This window comes from Phoca vitulina, unplaced genomic scaffold (assembly GCF_004348235.1).
Source record: "Phoca vitulina isolate PV1807 unplaced genomic scaffold, GSC_HSeal_1.0 scaffold4, whole genome shotgun sequence".
NCBI lineage: Eukaryota > Metazoa > Chordata > Mammalia > Carnivora > Phocidae > Phoca > Phoca vitulina.
Window position 1 is genome coordinate 311,181 of NW_022589707.1, and position 20,605 is coordinate 331,785.

Consider the following 20,605-nt stretch of genomic DNA (forward strand, 5'->3'; position numbering starts at 1 on the left):
TATCCTCACAATGCTCAGTACCATCAGTCTTCTCCACTTTAACCATCCTGGTGAGAATCTAGTGGTATCTCCTTGTGGCTCCAATTGCATCTCCCGAAAGACTAATGACGTTTGAGCATCTTCTCACATCCCGATTGGTCATTTGAGTGTCTACTTTTGTGAAGGGCCTGTTCAAATCTCTTGTTCATCTTTCTATTGGGTTGTCTGTATTCTTCTTATTGTTTTGCCCAAGTTCATTATGTGTTTTGGATATGAACCCTTCATCGGTGATATGTATATATGTATATCATGTATTTACAAGGAAGTTTGGAGGGACCGTGTAAGAGTAGAACGTTTGGTGAAGGAAATGACCTTGTTGGGAGACAGGAGAGTGAAGAGCTTTGCCATTCATTGACTAGGAAGTTGGTATACTGCCACCTTTATCAGCTAAAATCGTGGATTTTTCCACTGACCCAGCTCAGTCCTGCTAAACTCACTTTCTCTATCTGTGTAAGTTGTATTGTCCTAGAAAATTTTCCATGCCATCTGAATATTATATTTTATTGGCACAAAGTCATTCATAATATAATCCCATGATCTTTTTAATGTCTTTGGAAATTGTAGTAAGGTATCCTTTCAAATATCTCTTTTATTGGTTATTAGTGTTTTCTCTTTTTCCTTTGTCAGTCTTGTCTGGGTTAACATTTTTTATTATTTGTTTCAAAGAACAACTTTTGCTTCATTGGTCCTATCTCTTATGTATTTGTTTTCTATTTAATCAATTTATGCTTTCATTAATTCATCTTTATTACTTTCTTCTTTATTTTTCCTTTGGCTTTATTGTCCCTTTCATTTTTTAAAATTTTTTATTTTTTAGAGAGGGTGGGGCGGGTGCAGAGGGAAACTGAGAGAGAATCCCAAGCAGACTCCATGCCCACCTAGTACGTGAGTTTAACACGGGGCTCGATCTCACAACCCCAAGATCATGACCGGAGCTGAAATCAGGAGTCAGTCACTCAACCGACTGAGCCACTCAGGTGCTGCTTTACTGTCCCTTTTATATCTTTTTTGGGATAGATGCAGAGCTAGTTAATTTTCACCTTGTCTCTTCATAATGCTGTGGATGCAAGAATTTCCCTCTGCACACTGCTATGGTTGCAACTGACAAGTTTCAATATCTGGTATTTTCATCATCATGTAGTTCAAATATTTTCTAACTTCTAACTCAATTGCAATTTCCCTTTTGGCCCCTGCATTATTTAGAAGTATAGTTTTTAATTTCTAAGAAGGTGGGGATTTTCTAATTATTTGTTAGGTTTTCTTGTTATTTATTGTTACTTGAATTTTAATTTAATTTGGTCAGGATACATACTCATTGTGATTGAGATACTTTGGAATTTGTTAAGACTTGCTTTACACTCAGAATATGGTCAATTTGTGTGAATGTTCCATGAGTGAATGGGGGAAAAAAATGCATGTTCTCTAACTGCTGAATGTAAGGTTCTTTATGTGTTAATTAGGTCCTATTTGTTAATCATGTTGTTCAAGTCTTTTATATCTTTCTGATATTATCTCTGCTGTCCTATCAATTCACAAAAGAGGGTTTTAAAGATCTCTCGCACGCTTGGAGGGTCGTCCATTTCTCCTTTATAATCTGTGAATTTCTGCTTCTTATGTTTTGAGGCTTTGTTTTTAAGTGCATCAAATTTAGAATTGTGGTACTTAACTGGTGAGTTGAACATTTTATCAATACAAAATGACCATCTTTATCCCTGATAATGATTTTTGCCTCAGCAACTATTTTGTCCGGTATTAATATAGCTACAAGACATATAGTTGTCATAGTTACATCTCTTTCTGTCCTTTTATTTTCAATATATTTATATCCTTATGTTTTCTACCTATCTCTTGTGACCATCCTATAGTTGTTGTTGTTTTTTATCCAGTTACATTCTTTGTCTTTTTACTGTGGTATTTTATACATTTATATTTAATGTTAATACTGATAATATTTTGGTTTAAGCCATCTATCTTCTTTGTCCTTCAAGTTCTAGGTTCTTTTGCCTCCTTTACTGTCTTCTTTTGGCAACTATAGGAAGAGACAGCGGGAGTTGAGAGGAGATCCCTGCACCGTGGAATGGAACTGGTAAAAATCCACAAGAGTCCAGGGAGCTAACAGATTTCTCTTGCTGATAGGATCACACAAAAGATGGTTAGTGTGGGGCTGACAGACCTGGGAACCAGAGTGTAGGCAAGGGAACCAGCAACCTTGTCTGCTATTGAGAGTGACCTAGACTCCTTGGATTGGCATTTGCCTAGAATAAAAAAGAAGGAGCTAGAGAATAAAATCATTAGCACTTTTCCTGTGCTGACCTGGGTGGTGACAAGTGTCTCTAGGGGACAGCAATTTTCTCACTGTCCACAAAAGGTGGACTCACAGCGGTGCAGAACTCGACCACAGCTCCAATAAAGCTACACCCCTCCCCACAGCAGACCCTCTGACTCCTTTGTTTCCATTACAGGCTCATCGAGGACATACCTCCCTCCCTCACTTCTTCTCACTCCAGCACAAAAGCTCGTGGCAGAAGCAGCCAGACCGCAGCTGCTTGGTTTCCTGCCACACCTCAGAGACCCCTCTCTTCACCTCTCTTCTTTCCCATTCTTCTCAAAGAAAACATGCCTCTCCTCCCTTCCAAGTAAACGACTCCATCTCTACTCTGGTCCCCACAACTGAACTGACTCAATTCTTTCTCCGTCTTATTCCTTCCCCTAACCAAAAGCCTGTTCTGATGTCTAGCCTAAATTAGATTAGGCTTCCCACCTTCCCTATAGCTACTCTGTATTTCTCTCTGGACAAAAGTAATCCTCATTATCTGATACTTTCTCACACTATTGCCCATCCCGTACATCTCATCAGCCAAGTCCTGTATATTTTATCCTGAAAGTTTCTCTGGAATTCCTTTTCTCCCCTGCTTCTGCTTCCTTACTCTGTCTGTGTCACTGGGCGAGTTCTTTAACTCTGTTAGCTTCAGTTTCCTCGTCTTAAACAGGGATGAGTTTCTTGTGACAAATACGGTTCACTTCAGATAAACTGCCCCACGTGGTACTAGCACATAGTAGGTGCTCAAAAAAAATAATACCAGTTAAGGAAGGGTCTTTGGGCAAACTCGGTCGTGTAAGCATTCTCTGTAATGTCTCCTAAGTGATGTCTTGAAATAAAGGGACTGGCAAAGAAGTCCTGCTTCTTTGCAGTCTGAAGGACTCCCTGTGACCCACAGAACAAAGTCTGAATTCCGAAACCTCCCTTACAAATAGACTCTCCGTTGTTGAACGTCCGCATCTGACATTAGGTCACGGTCATGTGCCCTCCACCCTGTCCCCTGCATAGTCGTCGTGCCCACACACACACTTCCAACCTCCTCCAGGTACACACACACCCCTGCACGCATGGTCGCGCACACATGTGCACCCACTCTGCACACACAGGTACATACAAACATGCATACCTTTTAGACCCAGAAAAACACTCCAAACACATGGCGCCTTTGTTTCTTTGTGCATGTGCTGCCCACACACCGCCTGACGTTCACTGTCCAGACCCAGCTGACCCGACCATCTCCGTAGAGCCCTCACCGAGTCAGCCCGGAGGCGCCAGGCTCCTTGCTAGCTAATATATTTTATGTTGCAAATCACTCTTCCCCACAAGAAGGAGAGCCTCTGAAAAGAGCGAGGAAGGAAAATGTCTGACTAGATTTGGCTCACCTCTGGACCCCCAGGCCTGGCCTCTTGCTCAGCACAAGAAGCATTTGAGGAATTTAACTGAGAGGGCTGATTGCTCTCTGGGGTTTGGTCCTGCCCAGGGAGAGAGAGAGATGGGGGAGGGGAGGCGGCAGGGCTGCGGGCAGAGGGCTCACAGGTGGCCCGGGGGGACCCAGGGGTAAGAGGGAGTATGCGGCAGAAAGACAGACGCATTTTCAGTGGGCAGGCTGCCTGCTGCCTACAGGCCACCCCTGCTTATTCAGGAGGGCAAAATCACCGCGTGGCTTCAACACAGAAAAGGTCCCTGCTGGGAAGATACACTCATTCCTCTGTGGGGTGACAGGACATCTAATAGCTTAGATCTAGTACACTAGACAGGGCACTGAGAGGTCTCTGGGTCACATCTCCATGCCCACTACTCACTCTCCATTCTATTCATTGAACTCTTGTTAAATGTCAAGATCCCTCTGGTGGGTGAGCAGTGGAGATCAGGAACCTTCTGGACCAAGGCAAGCTTCCAGCTCTGAGTCCTTGTCTGACTCAGCAGTCCATGGCCTCTTCAACACCAGGCGACTTTTCTCCCAATTCCACGGCTCTCCCAGGTGGGCAGAGGATCTGTTTGAGACATCAGCCCACAATTATTCCCACAGGCTAATAGACTCAGAAGGTCCCGCAGGAGGTAGCTGAGTCTTTGGCTTTGGAAACAGGAAAAAGAGCAGCAAAAAGAGAAAAAGAGGATTATTGGAAGTGTGTTATAGGTTGACTGGGTATGTGTGAGGCTCAGAGGAGAGAGCATGGCCTTGCACCGCAGCTGTGTGAAGCCAAGACCTCCCTCACCTGGTCTCTCCCCGAACACACCAGGCCCTAAGAGTCCTAAGTGACAGGAACCCAAGCCTCTGCAGGAACCCTGAAGGAATGCAGGATGCCATAGCCCATTGCAACCCAGTTGCAATGCAAAGCCTTGGCACATAAATAAGGGGGCACCTGGATTTGAACCAGGGACCTCTTGATCTGCAGTCAAATGCTCTACCCCTGAGCTATACCCCCAGCCTGTATGTGCTACATAATTAATACCTTTCATCTGTTTGGTAACACTCAGCTCTGCAAAATGAAGTCATGGCCCCTTTCCAGGACTGTCTTTCTAGAAGTTGCCAGACCTGGTTCATGGTAAGACATCCTCCCTCAGCCCTGCAGCTTCCCAGGCCTCAGTCCCTGGTGGGGTCATTAGCGAGCAAAAGAGGAGAGAAGCCGCCTGAAGAACGCCAACCCATTGCCTTTTTGGTTTAGCCCAAGAGCTGACCAACCTGTCACCAAGGACAGGTTCTGATTTGCTTCCTTGGTTTTCACCAGTCACCAGAAGATTACCCTTTCTCCATCAAAACTGCAGACCCAGGCCTCCCTGGCCACTTTGATTCGAGGGGAGCAGGCAAGGTCAGGTGTAACCACACGCTTCCGTTCCCTTACTGTTTATAGGAAGCTGTAGAGGGTGGTTTCTATCTTTCGCTCGCCCTGGAGTCCACAGACAGAAATGGGCTGTTGGTTCAAATGCTATGAGTGCAACAGAGATTCAGGGGGTTTACTACATAAATTGGGCTTATAGGAACAATTCTTTATAGACTGGAAAGAAATTCAAGTAGTATAAGAAGCCCCATGGAATCCCTCCTAGTCAGGAATCATCTTATACCTATCATAACATCTCTGCCACAGGGAACAGAGACAAGTGCCCCACTCGCCCCTGGTGGCCCGGTTTTATGAACTTCTCCAGAGGACGTTGGTCCTAGAGTTTCATATCCACTGGAAAGAATAACTCAACATCCACTAAGACCAAAATCATTGCCTTTAGCAGACACTCTCCAAAATAGTTCAATAATGAAAGGACTCACAACCACCATCTGTTCATTTACCTGAGGGCAGATTTGCAGCTAATAATAACAACTGACTTCTGTGTACTAGGTGTTGTTCTAAATGCTTTAAATTCTCTCTCTCTCACATACACACACCCTATGAGGTGGTACTATTATTATCCTCCATTTTATAAATGCAAAATCTGAGGCACAAGGGAGACTGAGCAACTAACCTCACCCAGTGACCCTTAGAATCAACCAGACTTCCCACAGGAACTTGAGGTCTTCCTATTGTTGCTAGATGTATGCAAGGAACAACTTATCTTCACAACTCTGAAGCATGGAGAAGGGCTTGGCACTGACCAATAGTTGGTGTTCAGTGAGCCAATGAGTATAACTGGGCACTTTTCTTTTTAACTGGGAGCCTAGGATGGAAGGGGGACTGGGAGGCAGGGGGAAGGACTATCCGAACTTGCACATAAATAAGGGGGCACCTGGATTTGAACCAGGGACTTCTTGATCTGCAGTCAAATGCTCTACCCCTGAGCTATACCCCCAGCCTGTATGTGCTACATAATTAATACCTTTCATCTGTTTGGTAACACTCAGTTCTGCAAAAGGAAGTCATGGCCCCCTTTCAGGACTGACTTTCTGGAAATTGCCAGACCTGGTTCATGGTGAGACATCCTCCCTCAGCCCTGCGGCTTCCCAGGCCTCAGTCCCCGGTGGGTCATTGGCGAGGAAAAGAGGAGAGAAGCCGCCTGAAGAACCCCCAGTCCATCTCCCATTGCCTTTTTGATTTAGCCCAGGACCTGGCCAACTGTCTCCAAAACTACCCACCCCATCGGGGATCCCAGCCCTTCGCATTTCTCCCTTCAGTGAAGACAGAAATGGACTCTAATTCAGACAGTGTTGCAGAGCTCCAATAGTTGGGGGAGCAACACTGTCCGTCTCCCTTGTCAGAGTAGCTAAGCCAGGCTTTAGACCCCAGAAGTTTGAAGCAAGTACGTGAGTGAGCTCTGGTGTGGGAAAAACCAGATCCCCAGAGGGAAATGTATATCCCACATGGAGAGAACCTAGATGCTATGATTTGTCTCCATAGGTCTCACCACGACTCCACTGTGCCAAACTGTTTTTGCCAGGAAGGAGGGGTGAGGGTGATGATTTAAGATTACCATTTACTGTCTGATCCTGGGAAGTCTGTTGTATCTACTCTGGTCTGCCCTGGAAAAGCCCAGCAGAATTCCCAGCATGCGTCCCTGCCTTCTCTTTGAAGACCCAATAGAGTGGAATAAATTAGATATATGCAGAAAGGGGAAAAAGCTAGATGCCAAGAGAAGGAGGGATACCCAGAGCATTAGTATAGGCCAACAGGCAAAGGGCAATCCGCCCAGATTGCCATTGTGCAAGGGCTGACCAGTGGCTTCCGATTTCAGGAAGGAGCATAATTAGCATGGATGAAAGGAAATTGGAATATGGGCAACAGCTGTGAATAGGAAAACCAATAGGGCAGGGGGCACCCGGATTTGAACCGGGGACCTCTTGATCTGCAGTCAAATGCTCTACCCCTGAGCTATACCCCCCTGCTTACTTTGGATGTCTAATAAACACCTTTCAACTTCATAGTCACACCCAGAACTCCTACAACACATTGGGAGTTTTTACTTGTCTCTAGAGAGCTGATAAAACCAGCAATTTATTCCTCCACAAACTCACCCCAGAGAGGTCCTCCCCAGAGCCCCCCGCCTTACCCCTCCACGTGCCTGCATCTCCCCCTGTTCTTCAGTCTGTGATAACTGCAGCAACCAGAAGGAGCATTGACTTTAACTACTGGAAGGGCTTTTAAAATTTATTTGTCTGTGTTTCTCTTATTCTACACCACAAAACAGCAACTTGAAGAGCTCCTGCCTAACCTCTTTGGAGATGCATGCAGTACTTACATCTGAAGATGTCTGTCCAGTGTGTGCATCTATTCATCAAACCTGGGGGGTGGGGGTGGGGGCAGCTGGGGAGGTTAGTGAAATTTCCAGTCCCGACCTGGATCAAGGCATTGTCCTAGAACCATCATGGAGACATGAGGAGTACACATAGCTTCTGGATTCCAGCCGGGGAACTCTTGAGCTACAGTGAAAAGCTCTACCCTGAGTTACACCTCCACCCACAGAACATGGATGTTTTTAATATTATATTTTGTGTTTTTTACTGAAGTATCTTGTGCAATTATTTTTAAAAGTCAAATATTGTTTTTAAAGCTTATCAGAACAAACTCAATCCTTTGTATCTCCCTCCTGCCACCCAGAGGCAACCACCCTCTACTGTTTTGTCTGTTTCTTTTAGTCTATTTGCTGCCATGATTTCAAATAATATAAATATCTCATGATATGCAATATCAAACTTAATCAAGTTTAGACATCAACTGTTGTACTTTTATGATGAAGATTATAATTTATGTGCCTCCTTCCCTTCTCAGTTTTCTATTATAACTATATCTCGACTTTTGGTTAAATAATTTTCTATGTTTCTATGTTTAATATTTTCATTGGTATTAGTTAATAGTGTTCATAGTGCTAAGTGGAACTAAGAATTCTGGTAAAACTTTTGGTTTTTCCTGAAGTTAGTAATAACCTCATGTTTCAACTGCTTAGTTTTCTTTGAATATCTAAGATTTTCCACAAACTTTAATCACTCCCTAGCTACCAGAAGAGCCAAAATGAACTCCGAAGAAGCATTCTAGTTTCTCCATCCCCACTCCCTCTTGGCTGATGGGGATGTCAGGGATGAGGAGGGCCTGCTGAAGGCCAAGCTGGGGCCTGGGGCGGGGGGGGGGGGGGGGCGGGGCGTGGGCAGGCAAGGAGGCTGCCTAGCAATGGAACAGGCCTGCTGGTGAGCTGGGAGGCACACTGAGAACAAAGGAAAAGCAACAGAACAACAAGACCCTGAGTCTCAGCTTCTAGGGGAAGAGTGTGGACCAAGAGGTCTGCTTCAATTCCGAGTGCCCCTCTTGGGTCTGGCTTAACATCCACATAGACGGTTCTGAACTTCTCATTACTTTGCACCTGCTAGGTCCTGAATCTGTGAAGTCTACAAATAAAAACCATACTGGTTGGAACCTTGACAAAGCCCACTTCAGCCTCAGAAGGATGAGCTCCTCATGGCAAATTCCCTCAGCTCCCTCCTGGCCCCACTCACGGGCCCTCATCACAAACCATCTCTCACTGTAAAGTCCTGATGAATGCAGCTTCTCAGAGACTCCTGGCTTGCTTACCTTGAAAAGACACATTTATGCATTGGGCCTCAGGAAATAATGTTGATTAAATAGTACCACCTGGTGTTCCTCTAGAGGAGAAAGGGCAGAATGGTCTGGGGTACAATGCAATGTCTTTCCCACCAGAGCAGAGTGACCTGACCTCAGTGAGAGATGAAAATTGATGCAGAGAGCAGAGGGGGAAAAGAAAAGTCTGGAGGGCTGAGAAACGATGGAGGGTTTCAGTGGACTAAAACCAAATTCTGAGTCCTGAATATAAAGCCCTTCAACCCCTGGCCCCTGCTTCCCTTGGAGCTCCAACCCACTCCCTCTGCTCTTTGTCCCCAGGCACTTAGGACACCTCTGGGGGCACTTTATGTCCCACCTTTGTTTATGCTCTTTCTCCTGCCCTGATTGCCCCTGCCTGCATCTCTGCAAGAACCAAGGAGGCTTCCTGGAAGAGGCACCAGCTTCCTTCCACAGTCTTCAAAACATGCAAAGAAACCACCTTACCCCTTACAGCATAATGGTATTTGTTTCTTAGGCTAATATTTTATGTGAGTAAGCAGATTGTAGCTACAATGATATTATTATTGACTATTATTATTCCTTTGTTTGCGGAGGGAGCCTGCCAGGGATTATGCAGGACTGGCTTTAGATTTTTACTTTTAGCTGTTGCCTTTGAGTCTATGGAGAGGTCAAACGGAGTGAGAGGTTTCCTGATGTCCTGAATAAGAATTTCAAGTGGAATAAAACAGCAGTAAATTGACACATTGAAGTCTGATACAGCTTGCAGGAATGACTGGGCGAGAAGCACCCCCTGCCATATGATCACGATGTGGGCATATTGACCTGAAATGTGAACACCCTCGAGGGACAACCGGTCCACCATCTAGATGCTGGCACAGAGTATAACTGGGCACTAATTAGAACACAACTGAAACCACTGCCTTTCCAGTCTGCCTCCGAAATTCTACCAGCCAGCATTAAAGAACTCCCTAACCAGGTTACCTTGTTCATCTTCCTGAAAAACATGTTGCAGCATACTGACCCCCATAGGCCCTGCCTGTCTCTGCTGCTCAGATGGAAAGCAGACGTCCCACAGTGCATTCCCAGGGTCCCTGTTCAAGGCAGGTGACTGGGGTCCCTGTGTGAATGCAGGGGACAGAGAAGTAGCCCCAGAGTGGCACAGGGCCTCATGAGCGAAGTGGCTCGCAGCCCGTCTTATGTAGAAGCCAGCTCCTGGCAGTCAGCGTGCTTCCCGAAGGGCCCCCTCGCCACCCTTCCTTTAGACCCTCTGCTCTGTGCACTCCCCGCAGACGCAGCTCAGGGCAGAGCGACTAGAGCCCTAGGGGTCTGCTGTGGGCACAGCCCCCCGCTCAGGAGGGATGGAGTGCATGTGAGAGGAGTCAAAGCTCCATTCTCCCCGCCACGGAGGTGGCCCTGTGTGGTAGAGGTGGGACAACTCTCAGGAAGGGTGACATCTGCAAGGCTCTAAGGGTGTTAGCAGGGGGCCTCGGTCAGTCCCGGAGAAGGTCCCCTGCAGCCCCAAGAAGCAGGAGAGGCTTTCTGGCAAAGATCTACACCGTCTGGGCTCCCTTCTCTCCTTGCAGGGAGACTCAGCCCTGCAGGACCCAGTGGCAACAAGGCAGTCCTTCGTAAATAAAAACCTGAAAGGGGGTACAAGGCATGTGGTTTGAATGAGAGACCACTTGATCTGCAGGTAGACCCCCTGCCTCCTCTTGTGGCCCTACTTGTTCTAGCTGGCTCCTAAACACCTATGTCGCCCCATCAACACCTCTCTTTATTTTTAGTCAGCCCACGAGACCAGCTCTGCCAAAGACTGGATCCATTCCTGCTCACCTTCTCCTTCTCTGCCCCAACCTCCTTCCACCTGGCAGTCCTGCAGTTTCTCCTCCCCCCCCGTGCATGACGAAGACATCTAAAGCCCCTGATGTTACCCTAGAAAGGTATTTAGAATGCCCCAGAACAGCAGTTGCTAAATGTGGCAGCCCAGGAGAATCATCTAGTGTTTCTGTGATGTGGGTGGATGAAAAGAAAGAAGGGTTTTATTGAGAAATAAAGCTCTTCAGGCCCCAGCTTAGACCAGTAAACCAGACTCTCTGGATTGGGGGCCTGGGAAATGGATGTTTAACCACGTTCCCTGGTAATTCTCCTGCTCAGATACACCTTGGGTCCATATATCACCTTAACAACACAACGTGGTCATGGCTCGAACTACATTCCTGGTTCTGGAACTTTCCATTGTCCCAATCGGCCAAACATCAAGCGCCAGCCTGAAGGTGCCATTTGGTCTAGGTACGAAAACTAAACTTGGGTCAGGGGGCACCCGGATTTGAACCGGGGACCTCTTGATCTGCAGTCAAATGCTCTACCCCTGAGCTATACCCCCTGCTCTGCTAGGTGTCTAATAAATACCTTTTCACCCGTTCTGCAACACCCAGCTCCCCTGTACACTGAAATTTCTATTCACTTTTAGAAAGTCTGGAAATGTGGAAAGTTTCCCTTCAGGAAATCGGCACCTTTTGGCCCTGTCCCTCCACTTAGATCCCCCCACCTAACTCTGGCTCCCAGAAACTTCTTTGCTCACAATCTTGCAGCTTCGTTTTTCTTAGCACCACTTTGAAGACACTGCTCGAAAACTCATTGCTAAGAGCTGGACCACTTCCGCCTTCCTTGCTCTCCTCAACAAGCTGCGCCGCCTTGCAACTTGCCTTCTGCACCCTCCCTTCCCACCCTCATCCCCCACACCGCTGGATGGATCCGGGGCTTTGTTGCGCATCTCCTCTCTGCTCTGCCCTCTCACCACAGCGACCTCCTGGATTTTGGCAGCATCCCGACTGAACCCAGACAAATTACTGGAAGTATTTAGCCGGAGAGGTCGCAACCCCCATCCTGGGGCCGAGGAAGCTGCCCCAACTGTCCCAAGGAGCCTCCGACCAGAAAGTCAGCTCAGCTGGAACAGCAGAGACTGCGCCCGAGAACCAGGACCAGAGATGCCTCTGCTAGACAGACCCCTGCCCTGAGACACAGCGCTGCAGCCTTAGCAAGTGAACCTGGCTGGCCCCTGGCCAACACACGGCCAAGATCAAAAGGCCACTGATCTCAAAAGTGTAGAGAAAAGACAGCCACCCAGAGGCCGTGAGAGTGCCTGGCATGTGTGCATCAGGGAAACCAACGCTCACGGTGCACAGAGATTTGCAAAGGAAAACCTGGGGAAGGGGAGTATCTCCCCATCATTCCTCCAATCTAGTTCAGTGCCTTGGGTTTAGTCCACAGGCAGTAAGTCCTCCTTGTTGAAAAAATAAAAAGCAATGTCTCCGCATCTTTCTACAGTGCCCACCACGACGTTAAGCATAAAAGTTAACAGGTGATAGATTTATTGGACGGCGGTACGGATAGCAAACTTCACAACGGCGTCTACGGGTGGAGTAAATACAGATTATCTGAGGTGCCATCAGCCAAATGAACACCGCTGGTGTTATGGTGTCTGTTCCTTCAAACTTCGGCACCCCCGTCCCCCCGAATTGGGGCGCTCCTCTCTGTTGCCAGAGATGAGCCGGTTCATGGCCACGCGATGCCCTTCAGCTCTCCCTTGCTGGTCTCCTGGCTCTCTTAGCAATATTCTCCTCTCTTACTGAGAAGGAAAAAGGCAGGGAAGGAATCTGAGAAATCCCCAAACTAAAATTCCTCTTGTTAAAAACAAACCAAAAAAAAAAAAAAAAAAGGAAACCCATTAGGAGGGCATCAACAACAACAACAAAAACCCACCTCCACGAATCATGATACTCAGTGGGGCAATGTTGGAAACCTTCTCTCTAGAGCTGGAAACAAGGCAAGGATTGTACCTAAAACCAGAGACGGTGTATTAGGGCAAAAAAAGGGGAGGGGAATGGAATGGAAGAAACAAAACACCCATTATTCATGGATACTAGGATTATCTTGATAGAAAATAACCTACAAATTATTTGAATATCAAGTTTAATAAACTTCAAGATAAAACATAAAGTTATCAAAATCAAATCTACTTCTATACATCAGTAATGAAGAATTAGAAATAAAATATTTGAAAAGATGCCATTTAAAATAGTAACAAAAATGCAGGATCCCTAGGAATAAATATAAGCTGTAAAAAAAACCTTTTTTAAAAAATATTTTAAAGGGGCGCCTGGGTGGCTCAGTCGTTAAGCATCTGCCTTCGGCTCAGGTCATGATCCCAGGGTCCTGGGATCGAGCCCCACATCGGGCTCTCTGCTCCGCGGGAGGCCTGCTTCTCCCTCTCCCACTCCCCCTGCTTGTGTTCCCTCTCTCGCTGTGTCTTTCTCTGTCGAATAAATAAATAAAATCTTTTTAAAAAAAAATTTTTTTAATGTATTCATCCGAGAGAGAGAGCGTGAGCGCACTAGCAAGGGAGAGAGACAGAAAGAAGCAGACCAGGACCCCGAGACCATGACCAGAGCCAAAGGCAGATGCCCAACTGACTGAGCCCCCAAAACCTTTGTTTAGACTATTTTAAAGTTTCCTTGAAAAACATTAAAGGAGACCTAAGTGAACGAAGAAATATGCTATGTGTTTGGATAGGACAAAACAATAACTTGGTAAAGATGTTAATGCTCCCCAAATTCATCTGTAGATTTAATGCAATTCCAATCAAAATCCCAATTGTGATTTTCATAGTGCTTGACACTCTAGTGCTAAAGGTTATGCGGGAAGAGAAAGAGCTGGGGACAGCTAGGGTTTTCCTAATGAAAAGGAGCTAGACAAGGAAACTGGCCCTATCAGATATGGAAACTTATTATAAAGCTGCAAGGCAGTGTAGTATTGGCACGAGGATAGACAGACAAGACCAATAAAGCAGGATGAAGATTCCAGAACTGGAGCCGTTCCATAGAGAAAAACTTGCTATATGGGGGAGGAGGCGTGGCAGGCAGAGCAGGGGGGAAAGGATGCGCTTTCCAATACTGGTGCCAGGACAACTGGACATCCGTACACAAAATAAACCCCAGGTGGAGCAAAGACTTAAATATAAAAGACAAATCTTTTAAACTTCAGAAGAAAATATAAGAGAAAAACCTTTAAGGAACTTGGCGTAGGAGAAGAATGTCTTCCTTAAGACACACACATAAAGACCATGAATAAAGGATGGGTGACGCATTCTAGTTCGCTAAAATGAAGACCTTCTCTGTACTAAAAAGTTTCCAGAAAGAAAGTGAAAAGGTGAGTCACACATCAGGAGAGATTTGCCCGTGAAAGTACAGTCAGAAAGCAGAAACTACACTGGGCGTTTCAACGGAGAGAATGTAACGTGGGGAACTGGTTCGGTCGTCCTTCGGACGCGCAAGGAAAGAGAAGGAAGGACAGGGCGACGCAGGCTTCTACCCCCAGGAGCTGAGAGGAAAAAGGGGAGGAGCTTGCAGTTATCAGAATGGGGAAGCCTGGAGGCGGGGCTCTGGAGAGGGGGGGCTCCGACTGGCCAGGATGGGGTGCTGGTGCCTCAGGAGCTCCGGGGGCGTCTCCCGGGGAGAGCACTGCCCATCAGGCTGGTTCAGGAGTGCCCAAAGAAAGCCGGCAACCAGAACCCATGCTGCCCGTATAGACAGGACCAACGCTGGGGCTACCCTGGCAGGAACAAGAGGAACAAAGCACGCTCTGATTGCCTTCTGTTCCGCTAGCTTACTTGGCATTTCCTAGTACGATATAAAAATGGAATTACACTTTATGTACTTTTTCGCCTAGCTTCTTTGACTCAGCATAGCTGTTTTGAGATTTGTCCCTGCTGTCGTTGCAAATTTAGCATCCATTAATGATTCTTACCAAAATCAATTATTACACTGATGCTTATAAAATGGTGATTTGATATTTCTATCAGTCCTTTTACATTTATTAGTTGACTTTTTTGGAAAGAACTCAATAGTTCTTTCCTTATCAATAGTTCATTCCTTTCCCTTGCCGGGTAGTAGTCGACCATAGGGCTCTCTTAACACTCACCACTCACCTGTTCTGGTCTTTTGTGCTATTTCCAGTATGCGGTCATCATAAATAAAGCTTCTTACCAACATTCATGGGTAAATCTTCGGACATATACTTTCATTTCTCTTGGATAAATACCTCTGAGTGGCGTGACTGGATCAAAATGGTGGTGACATTTTACATTTTATTTATTTATTTTTTTTATTTTAAAGATTTTATTTATTTATTTGAGAGAGAGAGAATGAGAGACAGAGAGCATGAGAGGGAAGAGGGTCAGAGGGAGAAGCAGACTCCCTGCCGAGCAGGGAGCCCGATGCGGGACTCGATCCCAAGACTCCAGGATCATGACCTGAGCCGAAGGCAGTCGCTTAACCAACTGAGCCACCCAGGCGCCTGACATTTTATATTTTACATTCTGACCAAGAACATCTGTGTTCCCTCTAGCGGTGGTTCCCCATCCTTGCCAACACTTGGTATGGTCCGTCTTTTTAGTGTTAGCGATTCTGTTGGGTGTGCCATTGTATTAGGTGGTTTTCATCTCATTGTGGTTTCAGTTTGCATTTCTCTAATGACTAGTAATATCGAGCACCTTTGCATGTGTTTGGTATAGCTAGAACTACTTCCCCAGAACCAGTCCCTAGCGTAGGTGCCAGTGAGAGTTGGCCGACAGAAGAACTTGAGTGACGTCTGGGAGGCGGAAGTGAAGCGGGAGCCTTGACGCTCGGGAAGTCGTGGAAAGTTGCGGTGGTTCCGCAACTGGGACACACAGGCTCAGGAGTCAGCACGTGTGAGGGGCACCTGGGGGGCTCAGTTGGTTAAGCCTCTGCCTTTGGTTCAGGTCATGGTCTCAGGGTCCTGGCATCAAGTCCCGCACTGGGCTACAAACTTTTTCATTCATGTAGGAAACACAAAAATGCACAAATTTTAAGTGTTCTTCTTTATGAATTACCAAAAAAAGAAATGCACCTGTGTAACCCTACATCCAGATCAAGAAATAGAACATTATTCAGAGGTGGATGGAAATGAGATGTGGACGGCTGGAACAGGGAGTGGCTCTTCCCTGAGTATACATTTTCATATCGCCTTGGCTTTGGAATCATTTTAATGTTTTACATTTCAAAAATCAAAACCTGCAATAAGTATGAGGAGATAAATCTAAAAATAAATATAAAGAAAACCCAAAACTCTAATGGTATATCATTTGATAACATGACCACAAAAAAGAAAACATTCTCAGTGCTATATATTCTAAGGAAAAAAAAGAGATTGAACTACAATGAGACATTGAACTTCACTTGGTAGGTTGCTTTGGTATAACTTACAAAATCTGTTTTTGAGCACATGAGAAAATATATTGATACTTGGGGGAACCAGGGCTCTAACTATGGGGGGGCAGGGGATATTAATGTGGACTGGAGGAAGGCAAGGAACTGGAACTCCCCCTAGAGAGGGACTGGAATTGTCAGCAGCAGTGTGAATATACACACGGATGTGCACACACACGTTTCCTGACCCTGCCCTCTGAAAAGGGCTAGAAACAACGACGCGGTGGCAATGAGCACTCCTAATGCTCACATTGTAGTTACTAAATACCATTAAAAGGAACCAGGAACTAACTCTTGGAGAATTGGATGATTCCAGGTCCGGGCAGGAAACCTAAAAGGTGAACAATGCAACATCGCGTACCAGAAAAGTGAGAGAGGACTCCAACACTGGTGAGTACAAGTCAACAGAATGCAGGGCTCACTTGAAAAGACCTGGTGACAGCTCAATTTGGGACAACTTGAGCATCCAAACAAATTAAGATAGGAAAGTGTGATAGCTCATTAAATTAAAGAATCCATGAATCCATGTTAATACTTTTTTTTTTTAATTTTAGGTGGAGAAAGGAAAGCTGTTCTTTCCAAAAAAGTCAACTAATAAATGTAAAAGGACTGATAGAAATATCAAATCACCATTTTATAAGCATCAGTGTAATAATTGATTTTGGTAAGAATCATTAATGGATGCTAAATTTGCAAGGTGAGGATGGCTGGGGAACAGGATATAGAAAAATCTGTCAAACATCATTTTAACTAAATAACCAAATTCAATCTCATCAGTAGCGGAGCCAAGTGACATCATTGCCTCTTGCTGTCATTCACGGACATAAGATAAACATATATAACACACACATATATAACACATAAACATAAACGTAAAACCTGAAAAGGACATAGTATCACTTATGTAGTCATTTTGCCAAAATATTGAACTTCAAATAATGAGGAAACAGTCAGACAAATCCTTCTCTCCAAAAGTAAACCGCTATCCTAACTGTTAACACATTTTTGGGCCTATTTATGGACTTCACATACTCTTGGTGAGATCCAGCATACTGTCATGCGTATGTTGACCGCAGGGACAGTTCTGCCAATCACCCAGCATGGAGTCTTCAAAGCTGTCAATTTCACGAAAGAAAATAGAAGACTGGAGAAGTATTCTGGATAAAGCAATCTAAAAACACGTGACCACCACATACAATGCATGAGCCTCGACTGGACCCTATGTTGGAAATAAAAGACAACTAACGATGACATTGGGAGAACTGAGAAATATAGAATACGGATTGCATAATAAATGACTGAATCATATCATTGATAAGCCTCCTGCGTGTGTTGTGGTTATGTAGAATGTCTTTGTTCTTAGAAAATCCATGTTGGAATACTGAAGAGTGCCAGGATGTCCTCAACAAACTTTCTAATGAGTCAGGAAAAACCTCACACACACACACACACACACACACACACACACACACACACACACACAAAGAGAGAGAGAGAGAGAGCACGCAAATGTAGCAAAATGTTAGCAACTTGTGACCCCAGTAGAGTATAAAAATTTTCATTGTACCATTTTTATAGCTTTTCTATAGATTTGATATTTTTTGAAATAAAAAGTTAGATTATGTTTACAATTTCCTTTATAAACAAAAAGAAGAAACATTACCAGCAACCCAAAACCCATGTCTGTGCCTCCTCCCAGTTGTTAACATCCTCTCTCCAAAGTAACCACTATTCTAACTTCTGACCCCATCTGTGTCCTATTTTTGGATTTTACATATCTGTCTCCCTTTATTGTTTGCAATATCCAGCCGCACTATTGTATGTAAGAAGGGTTTGTTTCCTTCCATAGCTGTATAGTATTCTGCTACATGAATATTCATTATTTATCTAAGCTACAGTTGAAGAAGATTTAGGTTGTTGCCAGGTTGGGGCTATTATGAATAAGCAGCTATGAAAATTCTTGTGCCCGTCTTTGATGAACTCATATATGCACTTCTGTTAGGAGCACAATTGCTGGATCATAGGTATGCAACCATTCTGTTTCATAGTTAATCACATACAATTTTCCAGGGTGGTTGTATGTACCAATTTATTGGCCATTTGGACAATGTCTTCTGTGAAATGCCTGCTCCGCTCCCATTTTTTTCTGGGGTTGTCTGTCTTTTTTCTCACTGATTGGTAGGCATTACTTTTATATTTGGATATAAGTCCTTTGTTAATTATATGCATTGCAAATATCTTCTCTTTGACCTTCCGCTCTCTTAAAGCTGTCCTTTGATGAACTGAATCCTTAACTACAATGGTCTGATTTATCAGGATTCCCCTTTATGTTTAGTGCTTTCAGCATTCTCATTAGTAAATCGTTACATTTTCACCAAATCACAAAGATATTCTTTAAAGGTTTCTTCCAGAAACATATTGTTTTATTTTTTACATTCAGAGCTACAGTCTACCAGGAATTGATTTTGGTGTGTGGGGTGAGAGTCTAGACCTTTATCCACATGTTTTATCCAACTAACCCAGCCTCGCACACTGGAAAAACCATTCTTTCCCTCACTACTCTGTGCACCAAGCTTGTCATAAATCGCATCCCCATGTATGTGTAGATCTGTTTCCGGACTTTCTCTTTTGCTCCATTGGTCTACATACTTACTCGCCCATCATTACCACCCTGTCTGATTACTTTATACAGTATATCTGGTGGTGCAATTCACCCAACTTCGTCCCCCTTCATGAGTGTATTGCTGTTCCTGGCCTTTTGCATGCCCATAAAATTTTTGGAATCAGCGTGTCAATATCCACACAAAAAAATTACATGATTTTGGTTGAGATTATTCAAATCTATAAAGACGGGAGGAGAACTGTTATTGTTGCTATATTAGCCCTTCATTCTACTAACTTAGTATATCCCACTACTTTTTAGGTCTTTAATTTTTCTCAGGGATGGTTTATAGGTTTCTGTAGAGAGATATTGTACATCTTTGATTATTTTTATTCCTCAGTAGTCGGGTTTTTGTATGTTATTGGAAATAGAACTGTTCACAGTTTTTCTACCTTTTAAATTTCTGTCATGTAGAAATAGAATTGATTTTTGTATTGTCATCTTGTATCTAGCAACCTGGCAGATCCACTTAACACCAATGGTTCATCTGTATATAATATTCTTTTTTTTTAATTTTATTCATTTATTTGTCAGAGAGAGAGAGCGAGCACAAGCAGGGGGAATGGTAGGCAGAGGGAGAAGCAGGCTCCCCGCTGAGCAAGGAGCCCGATGCAGGACTCCATCCCAGGACCCTGGGCTCGTGACCTCAGCCGAAGGCAGACACTTAACCGACTGAGCCACCCAGGCGTCCTCATCTGTATCTTCTTTTGGATTTTCTGCACACACAATACTATCATCTGTGATTAATGGCAATCTCATTTCTTCCTTTCTTATTATTTGTGCTTTTTATTCCTTTTTTTTTCTCCTGACTGCACTAGCCAGGGCCTTGGAAACATAGTTGAATAGAAGTGGTAACTCTGGATGTCTTTTCCTCTTTCCCAGTCTCAAAGGAAAACCTTCCAGTATCTCATTAAATGTGATGCTTATGGGATCCCTGGGTGGCTCAGTCGTTAAGCGTCTGCCTTCGGCTTGGGTCGTGATCCCAGGACCCTAGGATCGAGCCCCGCATCGGGCTCCCTGCTCCACGGGAAGCCTGTTTCTCCCTCTCCCACTCCCCCTGCTTGTGTTCCCTCTCTCGCTGTCTCTCTCTCTCTCTCTGTCAAATAAATAAATAAAATCTTTAAAAAAAATAAATGTGATGCTTACTATGAAAGTCTTCTAACCCCCTTTATCAGGTTAATAACATTGCCTTCCACGGAGGGCCCAAAGATATCAAGCCCTAATCTTTGAAACCTGTAAATGTTACCTTATATGGAAAAAAGGGTCTTGGCAGAGGTGATTAAGTTAAGGATATTGAACTGGGAGATTATCCTGGACAATCTGGGTGGCCCTAAATGCAATCGCAAGTGTACTTATAAGAGAGAGGCGGAAGAAGATTTGCGTGGACAAAAGAGGAGAAGGCAATATGACATGGAGGCCAAGACTGGAGGGATGCGGCCACAAACCGAGGAATGCTGGGCAGCCACCAGAAGCTAGAAGGGGCAAGGAATGGATTCTCCCTCCGGGGGCCCTGCTAACACCTTCATGTCAGCGAAGTGAAACTGATTTTGTACTTCCAGCCTACAGAAGCATAAAATAATAAATGTGGGTTGTTTTAAGCCCCCAAGTCTGAGGTTATCTGTTACAGTGGCCAGAAGAACCCTACAGTCCCCATGAATAGTATGCTAAGTGTTTCTAAATCATGAAGAGATGCTGAGTTTTTCAAATGCTGTTTCTGCATCTATGAAAATGTGTGATTCTCCTCCTTTATTCTATTAATGTGATGAATTATATTGATCAGTGTTAAATCAATCCTGATTTA

The 20,605-nt window shown here is 44.7% G+C and overlaps 4 non-coding genes across 4 annotated transcripts; all 4 read right to left on the minus strand.

The window, feature by feature from the left end:
• Positions 1 to 4,713: 4,713 nt before the first annotated feature.
• On the minus strand, positions 4,714 to 4,785 carry TRNAC-GCA. The gene has a single exon. It is a non-coding gene; the product is annotated as a tRNA-Cys (tRNA).
• Positions 4,786 to 6,067: 1,282 nt separating this feature from the next.
• On the minus strand, positions 6,068 to 6,139 carry TRNAC-GCA. Its single transcript has one exon. It is a non-coding gene; the product is annotated as a tRNA-Cys (tRNA).
• Positions 6,140 to 7,093: 954 nt separating this feature from the next.
• Positions 7,094 to 7,165, minus strand: TRNAC-GCA. Its single transcript has one exon. It is a non-coding gene; the product is annotated as a tRNA-Cys (tRNA).
• Positions 7,166 to 11,167: 4,002 nt separating this feature from the next.
• On the minus strand, positions 11,168 to 11,239 carry TRNAC-GCA. The gene has a single exon. It is a non-coding gene; the product is annotated as a tRNA-Cys (tRNA).
• Between the last annotated feature and the right edge of the window lie 9,366 nt (positions 11,240 to 20,605).